At 42.3% G+C, this 21,488-nt stretch overlaps 1 protein-coding gene across 3 annotated transcripts in view; it reads left to right on the top strand.

Annotated features, from left to right (window-relative positions):
• The first annotated feature begins 459 nt into the window (after positions 1-459).
• The window catches only part of LOC105692420 (protein artichoke-like), a 53,737-nt gene continuing 32,708 nt past the window's right edge, over positions 460-21,488 (top strand). For 2 of the 3 annotated variants that reach the window (XM_020856084.2, XM_020856083.2), the window contains exons 1-2: positions 460-945; positions 12,609-12,717. The gene's annotated coding sequence lies outside the window, so the exon portion shown is untranslated. The remainder of the gene's footprint in view (positions 946-12,608; positions 12,718-21,488) is intronic. The other variant, XM_012411618.3, reaches the window with a different exon arrangement.

The following is a 21,488-nucleotide window of genomic DNA, read 5'->3' as shown; positions in this document are numbered from 1 at the left end:
ACGGCCGTCCGATAATATCTGATAGTTCAACAACTTCGGAACGGTGTCTTTATTAACGGTGTAAATATCTACAAAAAAAAAAAAAAAAAAAAAAAAAAAAAAACATTCAAAACTTTGCTTTGAACGGATATACGCCGTGAGAGGGTCAGGGTTCGGGTCAGCTCGATTTTTCCGTGCACAATATGAATCTAAAACTGACAATAAAAAATTCCGCCGTATAAATTGCCAGCAGTTTTTTTATTTTCTATCGATAATCGAATCGCGTGTGATGGCAAGTGCCGGAGATATTTATAGACAGTATACACGTACACGCAAATAAAGGAAACCGAAAGGAAATGAAAATGAAGTAGAAATAAAAAATGAAAAAAATTTCGATCGCTTGCAGGGAGTGTGTAAGCGTGCGTAGTGGTTGCTCGGAAGTTTGAGCGCGCGGCAAGCCGGAGAACGACGCCAGTAGAGCGAATCAGTATCGGGTCAGACGTCGGTCTCGAGTCAGTCGTTCCCAGAGCTACGGAGCGTTGTCACGTGCGCCAAAAAAACGTCTGACAAAAGAAATACGGCCCGCGTAATTCGGACGGACTTTTTTTTGTGAATTTGATAACGATAAAAGCAGGCGAATTCGTTTGTCGATAAGGATATCTGACTTGGGAATAAATTCATGAAACGTGACGTGCGAGACTTCGTCGGTAGTTTGCTAGTGGTTCTTCTTTGGTTTGTTTCGTGCGTTTTTCGATAGGTTTTTTTTTTTGTTCAGAGGTGAAGTGTCGAAGAAGTAATAATTATTTTGTATCCTATGTGCGGATCGTAAGATGAACATTATTCGAATAGTGTAAAAACTGTCGTCTGTGGTGTGCTGCGTGAAGTTGAAGAATCGGCGTAGACGAACCTCGTCTGACCATAGCTTTGACATTTTCACTGAAATTTTGACTCTTAGTTCCAGCTAAGGTATGTGTTTCACAAACTATTCGCCTACTCGGATACGATCGTCGTTAATCGCATCTAGAGAAAATTGTCGTTCTAATTATATGTAAACACGTGAGAACCTGGCGATGAGTTAAAACTTCCGAGTTGGATTCTGTAAATTTTGAATTCCAACTCCCGCTCGCGACTCTTCCGATCACGTATATTTTCAACCTGTCGAACTCAATTCGCCCCTCGACGTTTTCACCCCAGCTGCTATCGCGTACGTTTGAGTTCTTTAGGGAAATGTACGTACGTAGATGCATCCACGTTTAGGAACCACTTGGAATAAATCATACTCGGCAGTCAAACGTCGAGTATGTACAGCCCGAACGTTTTGCCCTCATCACGCGAATACCGTTACACGATGAATGAAAATGAAAATATAATGGAATCCGCATGGACCAATTAATATCTGGAGTAATAGAAAAGTGGGTAAAAGCCCGTCACGCTATTTGCACGGGAAACCTCTTCGTACAGCCGAGTCGTTTGCGAAAAGTTGTCCGGGCGGACTTGGCCGCGAAGCTATTCACGATCAACCTAACCGGGTGTACCCTGACGGAATGAAAAAATTACTCGCGGTAAACCTTATTACACGTAAACGCGGAGCGATAGAACCGTCGAGAGTTTCGTACGAAAATGTAAGGATAAACCGAGAACGAGTGGCGGAGAAATCTGAAACGAGAAATACGAGAAAAAGGAGGGCGTGAAACGAGAAATTCCTAGAAATAGGAAACGGGGGTGGTAAAAAAAATAGAAGCAGAACAGCGGTAGGAGATATGATGTCAACGTCGCGAAGATGAGAAAAGCTAGGTATACATATATGCATAATGTATATATGTAGCGCATATCTTCCGCATCGGTACGAGGTGAAATTCTCCGAGGAATCCCGTAGGAGCCAAAAGTCGGTTCGTGGATCGTATCCGTGTAAACGTACCAACGCAACGCAACGAGTTATCGGAATCGTTTTGGTCGCTAGGGTGTTCGCGGCGAAGATATCACGGCTAACATATTCGCTGTGCACCGACCGGTGTACGGCCCGACCGGTCGCTATCGCTACACAGGAGAAATGGACGGACGCGTCGTCCACTAATTAATTAAACGGATCGTCACGCCAATCCAGAGCGTACCTATAATACGTATGGACGACGGATACGCGGTGTACCGATAGTGCTGCACGAGTCGCACGGTACAACCATATCGACTAGAAATTCATCACCCCCAGGAAAGTCTGCGGTGCAGGGTGTGGATTTGGTACCGTATAGCATAGATATGTATATGTATATGTACGTATTACACGGAGGCGGCCATCTCTTCTGTAGAAGCTGCGGTAGCTGGTGGCCTAGAACCAGCAGATATACTCCAGCTTCTATACTCTGAAAGCTAATTAATCGTATTTCCATTGCTCCCGAGCAGCGCTGATCCACCGCGTAATTTCGCCGAGTGAGAGATGTTCAACACCGTGATTAAATCGAAGGACTATAAGGGATTAAACTTCATTCTCATCAGCTTCGACGGTAATATTACCAGCGGGGTGTCTTTACGAGGTACGGTGTACAGAGGGTGGGTTTCGCGTTACCCATTTTTTACGCGCATCCGAAACGTCTCATTTTTCATCAACTCCGACTGTACGCAGGATTTTCTTCAATGTTTTTTATGCTATCCTCTCGTGTCTGCGATCGGTGGGCGGAATCAAAGGAGATCTCGGAATCGAAAGAGGAAGTTATATTTTCATGAAAAAAATAAATATCTCCCGCTCGGCTGAAGATCTCACGTTGTACACGTTGAACTCTGCGGGATCATTTCTCGTTTCGTTGGGTAGTTTTTTCTTATTTATTGCGTATTCCGAGTTGAATGAAAGAGATGAACGAGAAATAGAAAAATGAAAAGTACCCAAGTTTTCAGCGACTCGTGACAGTTGTTCCGAAAGTAACACTAGTGTGGAATGTACGATGATAAAAAATGTCGACACGTTTGCCCGTGGAGAAATATTTGTTTTTTTTTGGAACTCGGGTTATTATAGTACGAGAATAAAATTTATTCCATACTTTCTGACGATGAGATAAAGTGATTTTTTCATTGCCGAATCGTAGACAATTCATGAAGCAATTTTAAAACGTTGAAAAGTACGAACGTTAACATCGGGCTTCCGTTTCCCCGTTAATATACGCGCGAAGGTGTAATAAATTTAAATACTCGCTGTTTCTTGTTTTAAACGTACAACGTCGGCTTCGCCCCGCCGCGCCGCTATGCACGCGTTATGGGACGACGTGTTATTCGACTACATAAATCGATTATTATGCGATGCGTGGTAGTTTGGAATAATGGAGAAGCTGGTATAATTTCATCCGTTTCGTTAACCCGCTTCTGCTCACAATCACCGTTGCGTTATTACAGTTAATGCAAACAATTACGACAATAAAGCTATCAATGCGAATTCGAAAACAGTCACGCTCGCACGTACATTTGATTCTCTCTCCGTTTTTTTTTTTTTTTTTTTTTTGCTTGCTCTTCTTTCGAACAAAACTTTTCATTGTTCCTATCGCAACGATAATGTTTCAATCGATCGATGGAACGAGAGAAAAAAAAAAAAGAAGGATCAAAAATTTTTATTCCATTTTTATAAGGGTTATAAAATCGTATCAAATGCAAGGCGATTCGGTGACAGTTCTTTTCGAAACGGGTAACGCCCACCCCTATTGTGAGCCGAATATCTCGTATACATCCTACATCCATAGGTATATAATACATGGAATTTCTTTTCCAAGATCGTTTCACCCTATACCGAACGATTTGAAGAAAATCCTACCGTCGATCCGGAAAAACCGCGGAAATGCGCCCGCCCCAAAACTCGAGACATTTCTTATAATAATTCAACATTTGCCATTGCCGTGCCGCGGCGCTATATACTATAGTACCATCGAACCTTCGCAGTAGATCACAACGGCGAGAGGAGCTGCCCCGCGACGCTTTGTAAGCCGATACGTTTTCGATAAAAAGGACCCAACGCGTAAAGCATAAAGCTAACTTAGCTCTCCGCCGTACATCCCGTCGCGTTTGTATACTTTACGGACGTCCGTAACACAGCCTCGGTATCCTGGATCTACTCGACTGACAGTGGCGAACGAAAATAACGCGTATAATACACGTTCCCCGACACTTGTACGTACTACGTACATCCCTTCTTCGGTAATCCCTAAGCGCTCACGACTCGGCAATGGGCAGAAAATTTCAACTGGGATAAATAAGGCAAAAACAAGACGAGAGAGAAAAAAAAAAGTAAAAATAAATGTACGCCGGATCGATGACGCTGCCCGCTGCTGCCACCCACGCGTGTTACATGCATACGTATATAAAACCCGAGGGACTCGAGCAACCGGCGAAGAGATACTCGCGTTCGTAGATGTTTGTATTTTTGTGTGTACGTGTACACGCGTACGCGCACACAACGTGAAAAAGAAAAATGTATACGAATCGTCCGCGTAATGTAGGCGTGGGTACCAACGGCCTATACACCGCTGTACAACGGTACGGATAGTGCTGCGAAATGATACGTGGTAACGATGCGCAGAGATCAGGTTGGCCGGGATATCATTTTCGGCAGAGAACAGGTATATTTGTACGTATGCAGGTGTAGTCCGATATTTGGAGGACGAACCGTGGGTGGGTTGAGAGAAGAGAGAAAAAAACAAAAAAAACAAAAAAAAACAGAATGGTCGGGTCAAGAGCTCTCAGGGTTTTCAGAAAAGTGTGCAACACTTTCATCAGAATGGCTACACACACGCGACGACCAGGTGAGAAGCACCGTTACAGGTGAGGGTTGAGGTGAGCAGCTAAAGGGTTCTCGAAATTGGGATACCTAAACGCGGTTCGATTGATCGATCCGCATTCGCCGAGTACAGGTAATACAGCGACAAATGATATAGATTCGAGGGACGAACATTCGGGTCCGTTCGGAATTCCGGAGGATCGTCTTTCGATTTCCGTGTTACATCCATAGATTTACCGTTGCAATACCTGGGGTTCAGCTGCATTATGGATCAACTCGATAAATTGTACTCCTCGCGATATCGACAACGCGCATATATTGAGAAAGAAAAAATCATTCTCCGTTTCCGGTGTGGACAAAAAAAAAAAAAAAAAAAATATCCTCCCAATATCTCGCACATACCGTACGGTAACTGTATGCGGACATTTTTTTTTAATTTTTTTTCTCCTATACGCGTTATACCCACCGCACCTTTTACCACTCGTTCGAGTGATTCGAACTCGTACATCTCTTGAAGTTCAAAGTGAGGGGGTCGACTCGACCTATAAAACGAAGCTGGATGGATGAATTCTTTTTTCCGCGTTAACCCTACGCCGTGGCTACCCGGACTGTTTGAACGTACGCCAGGGTTTACAGGTGAAAGCTGCACTTTCTTCCAACCACGATGTCAGACCTCCGTTTCTTTCGCTATTTTTTTTTGTTTTTTTTTTGTTTTTTTTTTCTCCAGCTCTCCAAGATTATGCGCTGCAGTGGCCACGGTTATTTACCGCCGTCACTTTTGAGGTCTGGTGCTATTCTTGGCAGCCTACGCGCGCACCTGCAACGTATATTTTGACTGGAAAGCTCCTGGGGGAGACCAAACCCCCGAACCTTGTGGCTATATGTTCGTACTCCTGCCCCCGACCTCTTGCGGTAAATTAATACGGGCAGTATAACAGGTGATCGAATACTCCGAGCTGCATTTGCCGGGTATTTAAATAGTCATGTAAGGGAAATGCAACGCTACCTACTTTGATGTTCGCTATCTTTTTTCGTTTGCTTTTTCATCGGGCTTTTTCACCGTTCATTTACATATGTGCCGACATAAAGCCTCAATAGGGTATAGCCTATGAATTGCGTTTTTTCCGCAGCTAGGCCGCTGAGGTTTTAGTTTCGAAACGGAGTGGCAAAGGTTTCGAAATCCGATGCGCCCGTGGAATCCGAAAGTTCGTTTCAAGTTTTAACCGTTGTATTCCGAATGTGGATAGCGAAGTACGTCACAAGGATGAATGAGCGGAAAGAGCTGATTTTCAAAATTACGACTTCGGTGAATCCTAGAATTGTTCATAGACGTATGTAGTGCCGCGAAGCACTTTTACTCTGCAATCCCATTCATTATACCCGTACCAGCGTCCGTGTAAACTCCGAAATCAACTTGCCGCCAACTTTCACAGAGCTCTACAATGATCCGAGCACCTGCCGAAATCCCCTAACCATTTCTACGAACCGTTCCGTTCGAAAAGGCTCATTAATTTAATTTTACATGGGGAGATTTCGCCAACCTTGTATCGCAATGTTCTCCTCTATAGGCCTATGAAAATGCACATTCAATACTGCACCGTATTGAGTTGTCGGTTCAATCCTATAACGCGATGAAATGAATGAATTGCCAGCTCATGTGTGAAAGTTAATTTTTCAGCTTCTGTAGAATTCGATTTCGTTTGAAGTTTGATTTTCGAATAAATAAATAAATAAACGTGACGCGAATTACCGAAAATCCACAAATGTTGTACATCGAATGATCTGTCAATTCGGGGAGGGGTGAAAATAATAAGCGGATCTGATACCTACAACGTCACCCAGTCAATTACAACCACGGATCGATTCCATGGTTTTCCTTTGTAATAGAGAATGGCGAAAATGAGCTCGCGGAGGTGGATGTGGTTCGAACGAATGAAATGAAAAGAAATTATTACCCAGGTAGCGTTCCGGAAGATCGTCCGGCGTCGGACCGCTTAGGAGATCATCAATCACTAATCGAAGCGAGATAAATTTGGGTCAATCAGAAGAGAAGAAAAGAGATACCGCCGCCGCTTGGATATCGGAAGGTGGATTCTATCGAACGGACCTAGAGCTTTTGGCCATCTGCCATCCAGCTGGATGCGAAAGTTCCCTTTCCGTATAGGCTGTTCAGCATCGGTAGGAGGTAGATTTGAATCAGGAGTAAAATTTCAACATGCTGCCGCATGCAGCTGTAAGGTTAACAGCAGCACCAGCACCAGCAGCTTACGAAACTTCGGCTTTAAGCTTTCCTCGCAGCTCTCCACCGTCTACCCGGTACTATGTATTTACGTATGTAGACATATAATTAGTACATAGGTATAAATAACACGTTCGCGATCTCAACTGACAACGTGCAGCTGCAAGTGCTATCCCGTACCGCTTCGGTCCGTGGTAACCGTGCAAGTATAGTGTCGCGGCCTTGTTCGGAGCGGAACACCCGTGCCTGGCGTTCCGACGCTTCCACGGCGACCATTAACAATGCTCGGGGTTCTCATTTTCTCTCATTAGTCTCCGAATCAAGCTCGAATTAATCTTAACGGACTCCGACGCACACGTGAAAACTACGGAGTCGCCCGCATGGAATTCAGCTCTGATACTTTCGTATTATAAATAGGTGTATATCAACGTAGAATAGCGCTCTCTTGGAAAAAGGTTACGGAAATGCGAACGAGTCGAAGAGTCGAGTCGTCCTTGTCGGGTTGTCACCGATTTATCTACAGCGTCATATATCAAATTTGCATCGGTTCAAATAATTTCAAACACCACGAAAGAAAGGAGCCGCGAAAAGTTAGCAGGGGTAGTTATATCCTACCGTGTAAAGCACACCCCGGTGGATAGGTACTTTATCACCGTCAGTCTAGAATACGGAATTGAAGTGAACCGAATGGAAGGGGACAACCGTGATTTTGACAATAGTATCATCCTGAATTTAGTCTCAACGGACGCGAGACGTCGCCTAATTTTACTACCACCAACGCACGGGAACGAGATGACTTAACCATAGCTTCTCCCGCTGTTGCTACTCCTGCTTCTGCTTCTGCTGCTTCTGCTTCTGCTTCTGCTTCTGCTGTTTTGGCGCATGAAGAGCAGAGAGCGAGAACCGACGGATATCTCTGGTATCGTTGATACATCCATGTACACGGTGTCTCCGATATAACATCGAAAACAACTTTCATCGGTCTCGTCATCGGACCCTCCCGAATTCTTTGGTTCGCTGTACAACGGTGAAAAAAAAGTTCCCCACATTCTCTCTACAAGTTTCCTTGTGTTTTTTTTTTTTTCCACTACCGCAGCAATAATAATGAATATATATCGCTTTACGCCGCACCCCCTCGTAATCGTAAACCGCTAAAATTCATTCGCGCTCGTTTTATATATTCCGTGTGTTACTAGATATCAAAGTTAACGTATGCTCGCAAAGTTCCCAGTTATAATATACACGGGGCGTCGCGCGAAGAGGGTTGCGCTTGCCTTCGTCGCTGATTATCATGGTTTGTTCTAATAGAGAACACGCGATACGTCAGGTATACCTATAGTTTCCGCGTCGTACGTTGAACGTATTAAAATACACGAGCTGATGATATTCTCATGCATTAGAGGAATAGACCGTAACGCGGCAATTCGAGGTGAAATTATGACGGGGAGGGGGGGGGGGGGCCTCCAGTCCTTCGGAAAGGTGGGCGCGAGTCTTCCGAGACGTCAAATATTAATGGCAATCTAGAGCCACTGACCTACGTCTGTCCGACTAACAAACCTGAACTAATCTAGAGCTGAGCGGAACTCTGCGAGAGGGTGGCCTACCGGATACGTAACCCGTACGTCGGTAGGTAGGTAGCAGGTCGCAGTATATATATACGCTGAAGCGTGTCTGAGGAAGCACTTAATGACGATAACCTCTTCGAAACGCTAAAATTACTCCGTCTTCCATTAACTTCGCGTGGTAGAAATCCTAGCGAGAGCCCGCGAACTTGTTTCTCCTCCTCGTCCTGCCGCTGCTGCACTGCACCAGCTTCGCTGCTGACTATAATAAACGGCCGACCAGGTATGCGTATATATCATATTACTCTTTTCAATTACTTCCCCGTCGCTGATTGCTCCTCGTTATAAATATATATATATCATTTTGAATTCGTTTAATAAACCTACATCCCGCACTCGAGCGCTTCTAATTATTTTTCTAATTTTTTCTTCTTCTTCTTCTTCTTTTTCTTCTCTTTCATTTTCATTTGAATTTTTTCTTTTTTCTTGTTGTTTTTTTTTTTTTTTTCGATCGAGAACCGAGGTATTTCGGTCGGATCATCGTCGCCGTTATACCGTTAATAATTATCACATTTTGTTACGTCATATCTATGTAACGCAATCGCGAAAGCTCACGTGACTCTTGTAATTATTTTTTCACGTTGCGCACGATACGCTCGAATTTCACGAGCTTTTAGCTAAAGTAATTTTATGACGTGTCTCATCTGGTGATATGTACCGACTGTATTACGTTCGTATGTATATTTTATGTACGCACGCGTACGGATGGTCTAAGGGCGCGTTATATCTGCTCATTTTTTAACTGGAATATCATGAATAACGTGTATTACCTATACGTTCTCCGCATACCGTCACACATCATCGCGCGACGCGCTGCAGTTCAACTACTATTCCGATATTTATTAAATACATGCAGTTCATCGACGAACGTCATCGATGCATAGGAACCGTGATGAAAGCACATATGTTGTAGACGTACGTACAGGTAGAGTCACTCATCAATAATTACTCTACACGTCTATAGCGAACACCTCATTAGAATTGTTTTGGCACCGCGATGCGGGAATTCAATACACGTTCATTATAATCGCTAAGTTTGCGGTGCATTCGTCTCAATAGTATATGTACATAGGTATAGAAGTGTATCGTAACCTCCACACCTGCCGTCTCAGAGCCACCGTGCCCTGTAACGTGTCACCGCGGCTGTGGGGGTGAGTCGGTTACCTTTCGACTAGGTATGTGGCCGTTAGAAATATTTTCTCTATTTTGTATAGCATACGATCGTAAAAGATAAAAAAATTTTCAATATTTGCGGAAGAACATCGGGGAGCGAAATAAAGCGACGTATGAGACGACACGCGGGTCTAAAGTGTATCGAATCGAAAATGAAAGTCGTCGGAGGAAGTTGCTTATTTATTTATTTTTTTGTTTGTTTTTACTTTACCGTTATTCGAACTTCAACGAATACTATGAGTGAGTGAGAATAGAATTCGAAAGTTTTATATTTTGTCAAGAGTTGAATAGCTTATCAAACAACTTATACTTACCAACTGAATATAAGAAGATATCGATTGCCGCCATCGCACAAAGTATATAATGAGAACTTACTAATTATCGAATTTGTGACCGAGAAAATGGTATATATGGTCTTTCGAAACTCTGGTAGCTAATTAATTTTTCATATCCCGATAAAATAATGATGAAACAACCGCAGTTGAAATCCGTATAAAACTTGACTAGAGAATATATAACCAATCTGAAACTTTTCTTTCGCCGTTTCCTCGCACGGAGCACTCGGAAATACGTACTCGGTGTCGCCGTTGGTAACCACGCGTAGAGACAGAGAATAAAAAAAAAGGGAAAATAAATGGGAGTGAAAACTCTAGAGAATGCGAGAAAAGTTCAAGAGTCTGCAGGTAGGCGCATTAGTTCTTTTCATCAATCCAGCTATATCAACTAGTGAACTCTGCACCGATCCGTTCGCAAAGTTGTAATAATAACGATACAAACGAATGTATGTACTAATCAGTCTGAATAAGATACCCTTGCGGAGTATGAGGAAAATTTTATTTCATACTGTCGCATATCACCTGCTATTCATAGACTTAACTGCATAGTGTGTGGGAGGACGATTTTCCGACGATCGAAAGATAAGCTAGCCATGAATCAAAAACTAGGGCGTTAAGAAAAGAAGATGAACGTTTAATAGGTTTAACCGTTTTTTCGCGAAATTGATTAAAATAGCTCTAATTCGTTAAAAATGTTGAACAAAGAAAACCTTCAATTCTTCAAAACCATTCCTAGCCAGGCGACCGATTGAATGTAAAGATATACTTCGGTATAACAATAGGTACATAAAAATGTTGTTAGAATAACGAATATTGTGCTGGAAATGAGAAAATAAAAATAGATAAGAATAAAAGACAATTATTATTATCACATCGAGAATTCAGGTGTATCTATTTATACACGTAGCTTTCGTTTCACGTATATATACATATATATATATATATATATATATACATATATATAAGGGGCAACTGAAGAGGAAGAATGAGCACGTGAAAGAGAGAAAAAGTGACAAGGAGAAAAAAAAATACAGTCAATTCTGCAAGTATGGCGGGGGCTTCCATTGTGAATTTATCGTTAGTGCACTGCGGAAGGAGAGTAGGTGGAAGCCGTCCAGGCTAGCGCTATAATAATAACAATAATGATAATAATGATGATAATGATGACGATAATAATATTCAGAAAGCGATATCGCGTAGAAAATTTCAATTCTGAATTTCGTCAAAAAGAATCATAAAACCGTTACTCAACGAACTTGAATATTGTTCACTGATTCCGTTGTTCTTAACCGGCAGCCCGTTAAATATACGACTTGGCGAAAGTCGGATATAAAAAAGGAAGAAAAATCTCCGATACGAGCGTTAAACGTGCAGCCACTTCACTGTTCTAATTTTCTTTCATTTGAAATGGAAAAATTCATTTGAGATTAGAAAAAATAAATAAATAGCATTCAAGCATTCAGTTTATTATATGCGTGTAATATATATACATTATACACGTCGATTATACGTGTGAAAAATATAAGGCTGCCGAGGGCTCTGATCGCATTAGGGACGCAGCGCGGGTGTGGTTTAATAAATTACAAAATTATAATTTCAGTGAAAATATTTTTAATAGCTTGAATAATTCAGTGAACGGGGAAACGCTTGCTGCCCGTTCGTTTTGGAGGTGACGACGACGGGACGCTGTCGTGGGAAAGTTGAGATCGCTATTACGAAGACACCTGATGAAGTATAATTCAATGAAGTACCTAGACGGCACCTTCTTCAGCGCTTACGCTTCTTGAAGTGTGAAATTCTGCACCGAATTCGCCGAACGAATAGAAAGTTTCTAATTGGTCTTGACGGAATATTTCATCCGCGTTCGTACGAAAAGATTTATTGTTATTATTTTCATCGTTGTCACCGCTATCAAACGATCGTTCGGGGTAACATGGATGAACGCGGTCGGCCTGACTTACAAATACGAATGTACTACACACTGTAGGTACTCGCGCATCTTTTTATTCTCGTAGTTCAGAAATTGTACGTATTATTTAATTCACTGAAATTTTCACAATTACACGAAAGACGACGCTAGATGAAAATGGTGGAAAATTATAAATATAATTGTAGAGAACTATAATTGTCATGCTCAAGAGTAAGGGGTGATTATACGTATACTATATACGTGCGTTTGATAATAGACGTCGCGAAAAACTTGCAATTAAGCTAGTGAAATTAAATTCACAATACAACCATGTCTATTAATTCGCGTGAATTTCAATAAGTCTATAAGTATATATCGCTTACGGCCATGTGCTTGCGTTTGTGAGCTACCCATGATTCTATGATGTTATTTTTCGTAATATGAATATTTATCAGCCGACCGCGGAGTGAGGCTTATAGTATATTATATTCAAGCGAACCGTGCACAACGTTGGTTGTACGGCGATAATTCGAAAAAATGCGAGGATAAATTTTCTTGAAAGGCATCAGTTTTCACAATGCATTATTGTTCTCTGTTTCAGATATAAAAAAAAAAAAAAAGCCCGAGAGAAAAGGGAATCGAAATCACTATTTTCACACGGCCTGTTATAATGAAAAATGAAATTGCATCTACGAAGTGTGCGAGAAATGGTACGTTGAAATAAAAATTTTATAGAAAATATTCACTTGCGCAGGCTTTTTATAATTACAACATTTTACCACCCAGTCAGTTCAGATTTAATCAGTAGGTATACACCTATACCTAAATCGTAATGTGAAAGAGATAACGGGGAAGAGAGGTTAATTTATACGGAAAAAATGAAGTTATTCAGCGGAGTTACTCTACGGTCATGTATAATTAAAAAGCACCGCTATACGATTCGAAGGGATTTTTTTAGCTTAACCAGAGTTTCCGAAAAATTCAATTTTTTTTCCAAACAAGGCGAAGCAGGAAAATTACGTGAGTCCACCTAGAGTTCACTTCTTATTAAAACCAACGAAATATGTATTATTTCTAAAAATGTTGAATACCTGAGATTAACTGTACAGTAAGATGATTATCGAATCATTTCAAGTCCATCGTGTGTGCAGAAATAAACTTGAGAATTTCAGAAAGAGAGAATTAAAAAAATATGGCGTGAAACAAACCATCAGAAGATGACGATACGAAGCCTGGATGACGTATTTCACCCCAGAGCTCCCTTCGTATCGTTTTCCGTAAAAATTTCGATTCAGAAATGACGTTATACCAGAACTTACTGACGAAACATTTTCTCAAAGTTTATGGAAATTGTTTTTTTGTTGTCCATGTACGTTTCACGTGGATGGGGCCATTACATACGGGTGTTAAATATGTACATATGGTTAGAGGCAGGTACTAAATTAAGCTCGGTTTTCAAAGCTTCTTAAATTTAAACCCAATTCCAGTTTATTGTTTATTGTTCTCGAATTTCCGTGCTCGTGCGTCACATTGAATTTCAGCATAATGTGTGTACCAAATATCCTAACCCAACCCGCACGCCTTATTTTCTCTCTCGAGAATGAACATGAGGGGGGCTAATGGCTTAGACACGATAAGTTTTTTGGACTAAATACTTCCCCTGTTAAGAGAGAAAAGCAAAAGAAGAAAAAAAAAAATATCCCCCAGTAACCGGTTATGCCTTGCACTCTATACGGCAAACTGTCGGAGAAGCTTCCGGGTTGTAAAAACTTTCGTTATAAATCAAGAGAAAGTTATGAGATGTTCGCTCGAAGAAGATGAGAGGAAAAGGGAAGAAGAAAATATAAAAAATTTTAAATACGCGCTAAACGTTTCGAAAGGTTTATTCCACCGCGTGTCCCGTAAGCAAGGATTTTTACCACTGTGCCCACAATGTTTTCCAGATTTTGATTTTCCTCCTTTTTTTTTTTTTTTGTTCCCTTTTTGAACGATTCACCCTACGTTCCGATTGCCCATTTTTCCGTTGGTGAATTTTAAGAAAAAAAAAAATGAACAAAATAGCCACAGATATATCGTCAAAGTTTTCCGCAGTTTATTTCGCGATTCGAGGAAATTTCAGCGAAATTTTCACACGACAGCTTTAAACAAGATGGACAGTTACGTTGATATCTCGCATAGGGGGGAAATACGAGCGTATAATATCAATCAATTGTTAGCAATACGAATATCTGCTATGCGATCCCCTTTGACGTAAAACCACGCATCAAACTGTAGCGGAGAATTTTCCCTGTGTACCTCGAAAGCTCTGTTAGTTCCATAGTGAAATTTCCCCCAATAGTCCCGCTAACTTGATTGAGCTCACTCGATGAATATTCGATGGCTCGTTCGTAAAACGGTTCGGGTGGGGGAGAAGCGAACTTTCTCGCACTTCGCCATATAATCGAACTATCGAAAATTGTATGGAAAAATTTTTCACAAGCTCAAAGTGACCCCCGCTTTACCCGAGGGATTTTCATCCGCGATACGCCTTTTTAACGTAACAAAATTCAATTGACGTTTTTTTATCTCTTTTCGTAGCGACCCCCGTTACGAAGATGAGGGGTGGCGTCCTTGAACGAGATAATTTCAGGTCGATGTTCTTATTATTATTAATTTAGTACCCTGTAGGCGAGCTGCTTTTCCGTTAATCAACCCCCGAAAGTTCGGTGCTCGACCGAAATGTGATACGACGCGACTTTTGGAATTATTTGTTTTCCACGTTCGCGCAAAAACGCAACGTACGTTATTAACCGTCGAGTTGAAGTTTTTCTTGGATACAAAGAACTCGGTTTTCCCAAATTCTCATTTTAATCATCGAGCATTTCACTCTTTCACTCCACGTTGACATCTATTCGATTTTTTTTCCATCGTATCGCTTCGCCTCGACATCCTCATCGCAAAGAGTTGCGATTCAATTTCTATTGTATATCTATTCAAAACACGAAGGAACGTATTATCCATACAAATACTTCAAAGTCACGAATCCCTCATCCGACCAAGAGACTCGGGAGAATAAAACTTTCCACCTATGTCTGTTCTCGGTTTACTCCCCCCCCCCCCCCCCCCCCCCCTCCCCTCCCTTATTCATTCTATTTCACTATTTTTTGCTTTTTTTTTTTTTTTATTACCTCCAACCGTGCACTGCGTCCGTGTGACACGCGTTTGAGGTGGAAAAATACTTTCGACTCACATTTTCATCGCACACGTACAGTACCTACCGTACATAGTCGGACATCGACACCCCACTTGTCAATATATTTTGTCTATTTTCTCTGGCACGCGATTTTCTGGTCGCACGCCTCCGTTCGCCTCTCCCTTTGATTTTTATTATCACGTGAGCGCGTGTACGAGAGAGAACGACCCTTGTCAAATTATTGTTTATAGTCGAGACGTCGTCTATCGCAATCTGTATTTCTGACAGCTCGTCTACCACTTGCAAACGATAGTCGGTGCACGTTAGTTACGGGTACGCCACCGCGTACCCCGCATTTGACACGTGACAATACGTAGAAAGTCCCGTGAGTAATAGACGAACGCCGTCAACGGGGAGGTCGAACTATTCCCCGGACTAAATTGTCATACGAAAACTATCCCCCGTCCAAGATAGTGAATTCCGGTAACAAACGAGCGTTTCAAATATATTCTCAACGATCGGACTGCGGACGTCGAGACTTTTTAATAAAACGTCCGAACAGTGTTAGCGACCAATGAGGAATTCGTAGAGCGGTACGTACCTGGAAATGATCGAGGTTTTCGTTGTTGCTTGGACCGTCGAAATCAAGTCGGAAAAAGCCAACGAGCCACTCATACGTAGAGTGGTTTACACGCGATGCATGAAACTAAAGGAAGAGAAAGAAAAGTTAATAGCAAGTCTCGGGGATGGCGTGATACGTGCTAATATCAATCGTGGTAAAGAAGAAGAAGAAGAAGAAGAAGAATGAGAAAAAGAGAGTGAACGAGGGATTTGGAAAGATGTAATCAGGCTTTCTCAACCAGATGGAATGTAGGCGATACATGTTTCATATAGAATCTGAACCGTGAGCGGCGTGAGCGGAAGAAGCGCGAGAGGCAAAAGCGTGAGACTGATTGGCGTTATTTGGAAGCTGATGACCGGTTTCCGGTAGCACTCCCCCGTGTCTCGTACGGACAAACTCGCTGACGTTATAAGTACGTATAGATTGTACCGGATACACACGTTATAACGACGCAAACATCAATTTTGACCTCTCCCCCAACTTCGCTTCGTGACCTCGACGCGCTCCGACAATTTTTCTTGATGTACGACGTGCTTCGCACTTTTTCTTTCCAGCGGCTGGTTCCCTTCGAACGTTGAACGAGATGAAGATACGCCTTATTTTCCATCAAGTGTCTCTCGTCCGAGTCGCACGAGTCGATGCAGCGCTGTAATAATCGTACCGCAAATAGTTTCCTCCCAACGTTTTGAGAACCGGATATCTTGACGCACGTCAAAGACCGTCGACGGATAAAGATGGCCCCCTTCGTTCGACCGCCCAATTTTCTCACAGGAAATTCAATCTACCTCGAAACTAATTACGCTTCACATTTATTCCAATCGAGCGTATAAATATTCTTTTTTTTCTCCTTCTTCGGAAATCGATGTAAAATCGAGTTTATCGTTTGACCTAAGCTTTTTTCTTCCTCATCATATCGAATTACGTTAAAATAATGAAAACCGTTGTTCAGCATTGAGAAAATTTGGTTTTTCAAGTGCAGATGCACCGTCGGTATTAAAATCCGCAACGAGCACGGGCAAGGTATGAATAGCTACGTACACTGACCGGCATAAATGGCTTCACAATGTTTACGTCGCGCGGCGATGTGTGGGTCACAGGTAGGCGGAGTTTTCTATCTACGGGGGCCCATAAGCGCGATCGAGAGAGCATCATAGTGCGACAGAGTTAGCGACATATCGCTCGTTGCATCCCTTTCGCACAGCACTGGTGCGAGCGAGTCGGCAGAGTCAGGTAGACCAGCTTGGTGGGGGAGATATTCTTCTCCTCGCGCGGAAGGCATTTCTGTCCACCGATACTAATTCGTTTCTTGTCTTACTAACGCTGTGCGACGACGATGGGTGATCGAAAACACCATTCCTCTCGAACTCACGAAACTCGCCGTAGCGTCTTCTCACTCCCAACTCATGCGCTGTGGCTGTCTCTCACAATCAGGATACCCAACGTGCGGTAGAAAGTGAGAAGGCGCCAATGGGATGTATAAGGGTGCCGAAAGATAGATTCTGATGACTTTTTTGACATTTTCCCAAAATTAAAAAAAAAAATTATAAATGTAATTTCCGATCGATTTCCCCATTTGTAGATGTTTTTTACCGATTTCCGCTCGTTCCCGAACTCATTAAGAACGTATACGGGGACAGGCTGAGTAAGTCGCGATGTTATGAAATTATTTTCATTTCAGTTTGCAACAATTCAACTATGAAGTACGGGCAATATCCATGCCGTTAATTGAAGTAAACGGAAAAATTCGATACTTGATTGAACTTATAGACAGATTCAGTTTTCCCATTAAGATTACCAGGGCCTTACGGGTTAGGGGTGATCGAAGTTCTTTTTCTCAAATAAACAGAATGGCGGTCTCTGATAGTTTACTGGCGGTTTTTCGATTGAAAAAGCACTAGTTTATTATTGTTTGTAAAAAATGTAAATTTTAATAAAAAAAATAATACTACGATCAGCCTCTACTTTTTTATGCTTTTAACAAGCTGTGGATATTTCATTTGATTCCATCGAGTAGACGTTGGATTACATTGGTTATCGACTTCAAAACCGTAGTTTCTAAAAAAACTTTCTTAATTTTGGGAAAATGTCAAAAAAGTCATCAGAATCTATCTTTCGGCACCCTTATACATCCCATTGGCGCCTTCTCACTTTCTACCGCACGTTGGGTATCCTGATTGTGAGAGACAGCCACAGCGCATGAGTTGGGAGTGAGAAGACGCTACGGCGAGTTTCGTGAGTTCGAGAGGAATGGTGTTTTCGATCACCCATCGTCGTCGCACAGCGTTAGTAAGACAAGAAACGAATTAGTATCGGTGGACAGAAATGCCTTCCGCGCGAGGAGAAGAATATCTCCCCCACCAAGCTGGTCTACCTGACTCTGCCGACTCGCTCGCACCAGTGCTGTGCGAAAGGGATGCAACGAGCGATATGTCGCTAACTCTGTCGCACTATGATGCTCTCTCGATCGCGCTTATGGGCCCCCGTAGATAGAAAACTCCGCCTACCTGTGACCCACACATCGCCGCGCGACGTAAACATTGTGAAGCCATTTATGCCGGTCAGTGTACGTACTTCGTCGTATTCATTTATTGAACAAATCCGCTTACTATGTTTGTCGTGTTGCGCATTCAACGACAATTCATTCTGCAGGAGAATAACCAGCGACGATTTTCTTCATTGATATCCTCATAGTTCGCAAATATTCCCAACTGACTACACTCGAATGTAGTCAATGAAATCTAAGAACGAACGAAAGAATCCTTGACACATACCGGTGATCAATTCGACCGATCGCGTGGAAGGTACGAACTTTTTTTCTTCAGAAACAACAAATTCAAGGGGTATATGTATATCCCGTGTTGGTTATATTAAACGCGATAATCAAATCGCACGTGGAACACACCGTACAATAATTACAACAACGACGGTAAAAATCTTGACGAAGCTAACGATAAGTGGTACGATTTATAACCGATCGCCCATAGCATAGCACAGTCTGTTTGCAGTTATTCACTTATGAACTGGTTCAACATCAAATATTGACGTCGGTTTATCGTCACGAACGATTACACTCTCCAGATCGGAAATTCGCACGTACAGGTATAACCATACGGTATGCGTGTAGATACAAACTCCAAGGGTATACCCACATGTGTGCAATTATTTTCATTATAGCTGCGTATACCTCGCAGCGGGCGAATTGGCCATCGATTCAAAGATCGTTTCTGATATTGATGGTTCGTTATTCCCGACGTCGTTTATACCCGCAGTATTTGTTTCCATTAAAACTACTACACGCGAATATTATTTCCGCGTTTACTCATCGAGCCAATTACGACACGGCGTACACCGTGATTGCATTCAATCGAAAGACCTCCTGCAGAAAACAAAATTGAAAAAAAAAAAAAGAATTTTTTAAAGTCACGGGCACGGTAAGGATCTGATTGTGTGTGGGAGAAAAAAATCGCGGCACCGCCACCGTTAGATCTTGTACGAGAAGGGAAAGGTAATTGGGAAATTATTGATTTAAGCGAATATTTTGTTGACGTAACGATCGTTAATTAATTTCCGAACACGATCCGAAAATATCTTATTATCAAAAAAAAAAAAAAAAAAAAAAAACAAGGAATACACTGTGCGCGGTATTGAATAATTATAGACAGTGAATGAAAATTCGTTACGTTAAGTCTTGTTGGTTGGAAAAATTTGAATGAAAAAATGAAAGAGATAAAGAAAAAGCTGCGATAGCCAGCTCATCGATTTCTTTCGACCCAACACCTCTCAACTCTCAATCAACTTTGGGGAAAGATTAAGGTCGACAACTTTGTCGCTTAATGACCTGGATTGAATTATGTACTTACTCTCGGTAAATAATGTTACAGGACGGGGGACGGGTGAACAAGATAATGACGGACAGCTTTTACCGTCTCGCATCAAATAGGCACTAAAAATTAGATCAGCCAAAATAATCTACGGAAGAAAAATGCATTTTTCTATACTACATGTGGTACTATGCTACTACGGAAACCATGTATCGATCATTATTACAACGTTTATTCGACCTACGTTATGGTCGTTTGAACAAGGGAATCGTAGTTTATAAACTGTACACCGTCGTTACAATGAGGAATAGGTGATTCGTTTAGATGCGATGACTCGGTGGTCTAGTTAAATAGAGAATTAGTTTGTTAAACATCGATAACTGCTCGATCTATTGTCCTCGCATTTATGTGTAGCGGTCAGCTATATAACTAACGATAAACTGGAAGGTGCAGGGTATATTAAAGCTCATGGATGAATGCGTCGGTTTCAATTTCAATTATTACTCCATACTTGCGAATTAAAAAATAAAAATAACCAGCATTCAATTCTCATCGACCGCATGTATGCAGCGTTCGGAAAATTTTCAGATTCCATTGAAAAGTGACCGTAGCGGCATGGTACGAAAAAAAATTTATTCTTCCGCATAAAAACTAGGAGAGAGAAAAAAATCAGAGGAGAAAATTGGCGGCTCGAAGTTAACGCTTCATAATCAATGCGGCGCTTGTCCAGATTGAGAGAGGACGAGATTTCGGTCGCCAATTGTCCAGGGAGCAGTAGCCCCCCTCCGACCGAAGCTAGTTACTTCGTTAAGGCCAATTGACATAACCAATTGGTATGCGGCGTCGGCAACCGCTCAAAGCATACCGCTAACCTGGACACGGCTTGCAGCAGGAAGGGCCGTAATGCGGTTACCTCGTAGTGGTGCATTCATAGGGAACCTGTACACAGTTGGGTAGACGGAGGTAAGAGAGCCATTCATGTGTCAAGCTTTGGCGACGTTGCTGGAGAGAGCGCGAGTCCTGCTGACGCTGACGCCTATACCGATGCCGATGCCGATGCCGATGCCGATGACGGTGACGATGGGCGATGGGCGATTGCTCTCCTCGAAAAGCCCAGAACTTGAACGCCACCGATTTCACCCTCCGGGCAGGTCAGGACTTCCGTTTCCTCTTCATCTCTCGACCATTGAGACGTATCGAGTCGTCGTTTTCTCCTACGACCCACTGCCGAATAAAGGAAGCCCCGAGGATATTCGCTCCACGGTCCGATTCACGCAACGCTACTTCGCTGAGATCGTGTAAACGTGTACGATCTGTAACATCTATTATACATACAATTCCGCTGTACGTACCTATATGTATATAACGCCGCGATATAATTCAGCTCAGAATCCGGAACTTCGGATCGTAGAAATGCTCAAGCACAATACATGGCGCAAGTACATAATATATGTATAACGATCTTGAAACGCGGTGTATATTTTTTTCTCTCTTTTTCTTCATATTGTAGAGCGGTGTGCGCTATGATCGATCGGCGAAAGAACAGATTTTGTATTTAACCAGGGCAACTTGTCATGCGACGAGAAATCGAAGGTAAATATGCCGGGGGCATAAACGCTGGGAGGCGGCACGCCGCGCTGAGACTCCCAACCGGAAGACACTATGGAGAGGCAATATTTCCCGGCCTCCCCCCCCTATGTTTCTATGAAACTTTCAACCCAGCAGGTATCCACTTTATATGCTACGCTATACCACCGAGCGGTTTAACCCCTAGCATCGACACTTTTCAAACTTTTGACAAGGTAGATTGCAAGATATGTACACGTTTTACGTGGGTATGTGTCTCTGCGCGTTGTAAGGTCGAAA

The sequence above is a fragment of the Athalia rosae genome, chromosome 1, assembly GCF_917208135.1.
Source record: "Athalia rosae chromosome 1, iyAthRosa1.1, whole genome shotgun sequence".
NCBI classification, from domain to species: Eukaryota; Metazoa; Arthropoda; class Insecta; order Hymenoptera; family Athaliidae; genus Athalia; species Athalia rosae.
Note: the sequence above shows the minus strand (reverse complement) of the source record. Positions and strands in the feature narration are given on the sequence as shown.